The 6,763-nt window shown below is 44.7% G+C and overlaps 1 long non-coding RNA gene across 1 annotated transcript; it reads right to left on the reverse strand.

Annotated features, from left to right (window-relative positions):
• Positions 1-1,147: 1,147 nt before the first annotated feature.
• LOC122944420 lies at positions 1,148-6,110 on the reverse strand. Its single transcript, XR_006391014.1, has 3 exons — positions 6,028-6,110; positions 2,672-2,738; positions 1,148-1,525 (listed from the first exon to the last, which is right to left on the reverse strand). It is a non-coding gene; the product is annotated as an uncharacterized LOC122944420 (long non-coding RNA).
• Positions 6,111-6,763: the final 653 nt, after the last annotated feature.

The raw sequence follows: 6,763 nt of genomic DNA on the forward strand, positions 1-6,763 counted from the left end.
GTATAACCTATATGAGGTGCCCGGACATTGGAGGGGGGGTCATTATAGAGGTTGGATAACCCCTTTAAGCGCTCACGGAGATCCGGGGAGTCAGAACCCAGCCAATCTCATATTGATGGCTTACTGAAACAGTATCTAGCGATAAGAATATAGTTGATTGGAGTGGAACTATATTTCCATCATTTGGTCCAAAAATTAATGTAGTGAAAAAAAATCTTCCAGGGGTGCACGCAACATTTCATATAATGTGTGTCACAGGGTGACACGCGGCATGTTGCGACTGTGATGCAACAGTCACATAACATCCATCCAAAATGCTGGATTTTATGTCACAAGTCACATGTCGCGAGCAACTTTTACTCCTTTGTCTCCAATCTAAGTCATTAGCGAAATGTGATTCACCTGCAACATGGCTGCCACTTCGCTGTATTCCCACAATTCTGTGTGCAGACGTACCCTAAGTAAGTGACATGCTTTAATTATTTCCCTTTCCATAAGGCCTCTTTCACACTACCGTATGGCTATTTCAGTGTTTTGCGGTCTGTTTTTCACTAATCTGTTGTTCCGTTTTTTTGTTTCCATTGTGTTTCCGTTCCGTTGTTCCGTTTTTCCATATGGCATATACAGTATACAGTAATTACATAGAAAAATTTGGGCTGGGCATAACATTTTCAATAGATGGTTCAGAAAAAACAGAACGGATACGGAAGACATACGGATGCATTTCCGTATGTGTTCCGTTTTTTTGCGGACCCATTGACTTGAATGGAGCCACGGAACCTGATTTGCGGGCAATAATAGGACATGTTCTATCTTTCAACGGAAAAAACGGAAATACGGAAACGGAATGCATACGGAGTACATTCCGTTTTTTTTTGCGGAACCATTTAAATGAATGGGACCGTATACGGAATGCAAAAAATGGGCCGCAAAACGGAAACAAAAAACGGTAGTGTGAAAGAGGCCTAACACTCATGCACCATGTCACCCTATACAGCAGACTCAAAATGGTCAATGGATTAAGGCCCAATTGATTTAAGTAAAATTCTATTCATATTGTGATAAACAGCATTTTACACACAAAAAAATAAAATCTTAAAAAATAAAATAAAGCAAATTCCAAATCATTAAAAGATGAAAACCTCATGGGGCTCAGATCCTAGATACGCAGACGACGAATTATTACACGTTCATACTCAATCTGCTCCCGATATAAAGGTAAGAGGAGATCTGCCGCTGACCGACAATGAATTGCGAATTAAAGACATCAGTTCGGCTGCAGTATTCCCTTTCATGTCGTTCCAGGACCTTCTGCCAGAGAGTTTATTACACAACCAGCAAATTATAGATCAGCAAATCTGTTTGGCACAGCCGCACGCTGGAGGTTTCACGAGCTTCAAGGGTCCCAGATCAAGTTGTTACACAAAATGCAGAACATTTACTTGTCAGAGGTGACGGCTACACGACAAACTTACCATAATATATCTTCAAGAGAAATATGTGATGGCAACATTGTAACTTCTTCCTAGAATGAAAAATAAACAAAACATTATGTTCTATGTTGCAATTTTTTAAATATTTTTACCACCAGTTTTGACTCTTAAAGGGGACTTGTCACCAGAACAAGGTGCTTTTAGATCAAGGCATCTGTGTAATGAGTTTGGCTCGTTAGAAACCAGAACAGTTTTATTTTAACCCCTTATAGGGTCCCCCCTATCCCAAGAACACTACTTATACCCTATCCATAGGGAATGTCTTTAGGGGATAGGTGTCTGATCAGTGGTGTTGTAAAACTGCTAGAACCTCACCTCCCCAAAACCAGGGGTTCCATTTACCCCCATTGGACTGGAGTAGTGATTGTACATGTCCGTGGCAGCTCCAATCAACTGTAGTCTGCCAGAGGCCACTGTGCTTGACGCCAACACTAGAGTAGAGTTGGATGGAGACCGTCGCTCTATTTAAATGGGGGTATACAGGCCCAGTGGTCAGACCTCCAACAATCAGACACTTGTAGACACGGGATAAGAGGTGCCCATGGGACCAAATTTGACCTTAAAGGAGTTTTGCCAGGACATGTTAGCATACAGTATCTTTAGCTAGGCGCCTCTGTGCTAAGTACCAGCAGCTGCGCCTGGTATCACAGTTGTAGTATGGAGTTGTTGTAGTAGGCCGCAATACCAGGAACAGCCACCAGGAAAATTACAGAGCTGTGTCTGGGAAGGGTTGTCCAAAGTAGACACCCCCTTTAACAGCTCTGTGGTCCTTTAGATAAGAGCCTAGCAGCTTGGCCCTGTTTAGTTTGTGCAGTTTCTATATAAAGCAGGGTATAAATAGCTCCGTCTTCTCCTCCTCGCCTTCACTTGTTTCCTTCTATAACTTGCAGCAATAAACGTAACATATGATGAACCCATTATGGCTCCACTGCCCAGATCAGACTGACCTCCTGGGATTTTCCTGCAGAAACTTTCTAGTAGCACGTCTCAGGATATTCATAAAAAATAAATAAATAAATAGCCCCATTTATATCTGGGAAGGGGAAGGGGACTTCCCACCCAAAAAAATAAAAAAATGGCTATTCACTGGCACTGTATGGTTTACACAAAGTAGCAACCTGTGCTTTACCGCAGCAGTAAATGTGTCAGACTTCACCGACCATGCTCTTTATACTCACAAGTGACAACCAAGCTCCTCCATGGATGGAAAAGACATTAAACATCAGCTGGAAATGAAGATACACACTAAAAATACAAATATAAGTTAATTTAATATTTCAGTTCTATGATCCTGATATTCATATTTGCAAAGCAGAGCTTCACTTTAAAGGAAGTCTGTCAGCAGTTTTGACCATAAAAAAAATAAATGCTGACAGCTCTAGGTAAGGGGTGGGGAGGGGAGAGCTGGAGAAACATATATGTTGTACAGTATTATTTATTAGGAATAGGGTAAATATGAACTTCTATTTTTGTAAGGTTCTGCCCCTGCAAGAGCCCAGGAGGCGGAGCTTCACTGCAAAGTGCTCTCTGCACTGAGCTGCTTTGAAGCCCCTCCCCCCCTGCTCTGAGTGACAGCTGTAGCATCCAACCAGAAGACCACTACAGCAGTCGCTCAGAGCAAATGGGAGGGACTATAAGACAGCAAAATGCAGAGAGCACTTCATAGGGAAGCTCCACCTCCTGGGCACTTAAAGGGATCTAAGATGACTTACCTGCTTCCCAGCGCTGGCTCCCCACTCCTTCTCTTCTGATCCTGAGCTGCTCCCTCGTTGACAACATCCAATTTGACATCGCAGCAGCCAATCAGTGGCCATGGTGGAGATTGGATCCCCTTGTTTCATGTAACCGTTTGTCACGACATCAGGGGAGCCGTTCACCACCGTGGCCAGTGATTGGCTGCGGGGATGTCAAACCGGATATTTACAGCAAGGGAGCCCAGAGGAGCAGCTCCGGCCTGGAAGAGAAGAAGTGGGGAGCCAGCGCCAGGAAGCAGGTAAGTAATCTTCCCTTTACAGATCTGGCCAAGTGGGGAGGGGGTGCCAAAACCACTCTTATTCTTGCACAGCCCCTTTAAGGTGCAGGATATGGCAGAACAGAAGTTTATATTCTCACTACTCCTGATAATAAAAGCGCTACAAAAAGGGAAAATCATATCATGAAAAATCACTAAAGAAAGGCAGCCAAATGAAATGCGCCTAAAAAGAGTTGAGCTTGATAAATGTGCCCCATAGTTTTTCCTTTCTTTCCTATGTAGTTTGCATCAGACTTTTATTTTTTAAATGAGGACTGTTGGAGGGGCCACACTGCTCGCAGCCCTAATCCTCCCAGGGGCAGATACTTCCGTCGCCTGCATTACTGGTCACTATACGCACAGGGCTCCTCACACAGGGCGCCCCTCTGCTCACTGCCACCTGTCTTCACTGGCTGGGGGTGTAGAGGAGCCGCGCTATTCCTATCCCAGCTGTCGACATCCAACAGGAGAGAATTCCTGGGCAAATAGAGTAATGAGCGATTGTAATCAGGAGCCGTCGGTGTGAACTCACCTCGTCATCCTAGGAGGCAGCACCGCTCCTAATGTGTGGCTCATCACCTCCGTAGTAATCTATATTTAATGCTGAATACCTTTGCAAATGCTTTCATTATCTTTTGTGTGTCTGTATTATACACTAGTCACCTCCAAAGCTGCATTCAGAGCCCTGCTGGGTCTAGGTTACGTCTTTAGAACTTTTCCCTGCTGTCCTGTAGTGATTCTTTGCATGTGCATTGTGTAAGGCTACTTTCACACTTATTCTTTTCCAGCAATGAGTTCCGTCCTAGGGCCTCAATACCGGAAAAGAACTGATCAGTTTTATCCCCATGCATTCTGAATGGAGAGTAATCCGTTCAGGATGCATCAGGATGTCTTCAGTTTGGTCTTTTTGACTGCTCAGGCAAAAGATAAAACCGCAGCATGCTACGGTTTTATCTCCGGAAGGGAGCCCAGAGGAGCAGCTCCGGCCTGGAAGAGAAGAAGTGGGGAGCCAGCGCCAGGAAGCAGGTAAGTAATCTTCCCTTTACAGATCTGGCCAAGTGGGGAGGGATTGCCAAAACCACTCTTATTCTTGCACAGCCCCTTTAAGGTGCAGGATATGGCAGAACAGAAGTTTATATTCTCACTACTCCTGATAATAAAAGCGCTACAAAAAGGGAAAATCGTATCATGAAAAATCACTGAATAAACAGTTTGAGGCTACCCCCAGGGGAAATCCTATTATAGAAAAGTACAGATTAAACAGTTTGAGGCTACCACCAAAAACATGGTGGAAAAACTGAGAAAGTTTAAAGAGATGTGTATACTAGAGACGAGCAAATCTTTTCTATCAATCTGAAATTCATCCTGACGCTGCTGCCACATGTTCAGGCTTTTTGATTTTGATATAAACCAAAATCTGGAGTGAATCACAACATAAGAAAAAGTATTAATGGCAAATACAACTTCTCCACTTTTTTCAACCCATTCCTGGTTTTGGCTTCAAAAACTGCATCTAAAAACTTGAATGTGTGGTCGTCTTAGGCTACTTTCACACTAGCGGCAGGACTGATCCGACAGGCTGTTCACCCTGTCGGATCCGTCCTGCCGCTATTTCGCTGTGCCAACGGACCGCCGCTCTGTCCCCATTGACTATAATGGGGACGGGGCGGAGCTCCGGCGCAGTACGGCAGTTCGCAGTGAGAGGCCGCTGGACTAAAAAGTTGGACATGCAGTACTTTTAGTCCGGTGGCCTTTCGCCGTGCACTGCCGTGCTGCGCCGGAGCTCCGCCCCCATTATAGTCAATAGGGACAGAGAGGCGGCATGGCAAAATAGCATCAGGATGGATCCGACAGGGTGAACAGCCTGTTGGATCTGTCCTGCTGCTAGTGTGAAAGTAGCCTTACAAATGCATTGCAAGAACGGATCCGTCTGTCCGTTTGTCATATGGACAAACATATCCGTCACGAATTGTTTTCACATTTTTACAAGTCTGCGCGGATCCGGCACTAATACATTCCTATGTAAAAAAAAAAAAATGCCGGATCCGGCGTTCAGGCAAGTCTTCAGTTTTTTGGGCCGGAGATAAAACCATAAATCCGATAGACAACAACACACATGTATATATACATAACAAAATATTTTATTAATTCATCACAAAAAGACAAACCTTTGGACATAATAAATATATATAAAATTAGCAGCAATAAAGTGGCTGCACTGCGAATCAGCGCCCCAACAAGGTACCAATCTGGAACTATCCCCCCAAGCACCCCTCACCACTTAGCCTGAGTAAGCCAAATGGCTAAAGTGAGAAAATTTCTCATACACAGGCCGGGTGAAGGCATGAACTTTCAGATGATAGTACAATTGTTGCCATGTTAGCCATATTGTAGATGTGGATGAATACCATATGTGGGTATTACACCCTAACAGCCGCTGGATAGCCTGCAGTATACATCCAACACCTAAGAAATTACAACAAGCATGGACAACACATATAAAATAAGTAAAGGGGAACCAACCTTGGGACCCTGGTGAGCGCACCCCTGACGCGCGTTTCGCACAGCTTCTTCAGAAGGGGCGTGCCTATTCAGTCCAACTTTTCCACCTATAAACCCTACCGCAGCTGAGTGATTGTCCCACCCGCCTATCACACCCTGTCTAAAACACCTCCGCCCATCCACGACTCCGACTATCAGAGCCATACCATCAACGCCACGTCATGTCCGCTACGTCACATCCACTCCACACTGCGGGCAAGCAGCTTGTCAAGCACGTCACTTCCGCCCATCCTGTCAGTTTAGAAGGTCCGTGCAAGTATGTTAGCGCCATCCCTTATCACATCATCGCAGTCATGATAGGATACTCTATTACTACTATTCACCAGGTTAATAAGACCTATGGCGCCCATCACCGGACCCAAGGTTCATTCCCCAGTATCCTGTCCCCATGCATTTCTCAGTTTTTCCACCATGTTTTTGGTGGTAGCCTCAAACTGTTTAATCTGTACTTTTCTATAATAGGATTTCCCCTGGGGGTAGCCTCAAACTGTTTATTCAGTGATTTTTCATGATACGATTTTCCCTTTTTGTAGCGCTTTTATTATCAGGAGTAGTGAGAATATAAACTTCTGTTCTGCCATATCCTGCACCTTAAAGGGGCTGTGCAAGAATAAGAGTGGTTTTGGCAATCCCTCCCCACTTGGCCAGATCTGTAAAGGGAGATTACTTACCTGCTTCCTGGCGCTGGCTCCCCACT

Source organism: Bufo gargarizans, chromosome 8 (genome assembly GCF_014858855.1).
Source record: "Bufo gargarizans isolate SCDJY-AF-19 chromosome 8, ASM1485885v1, whole genome shotgun sequence".
NCBI classification, from domain to species: domain Eukaryota; kingdom Metazoa; phylum Chordata; class Amphibia; order Anura; family Bufonidae; genus Bufo; species Bufo gargarizans.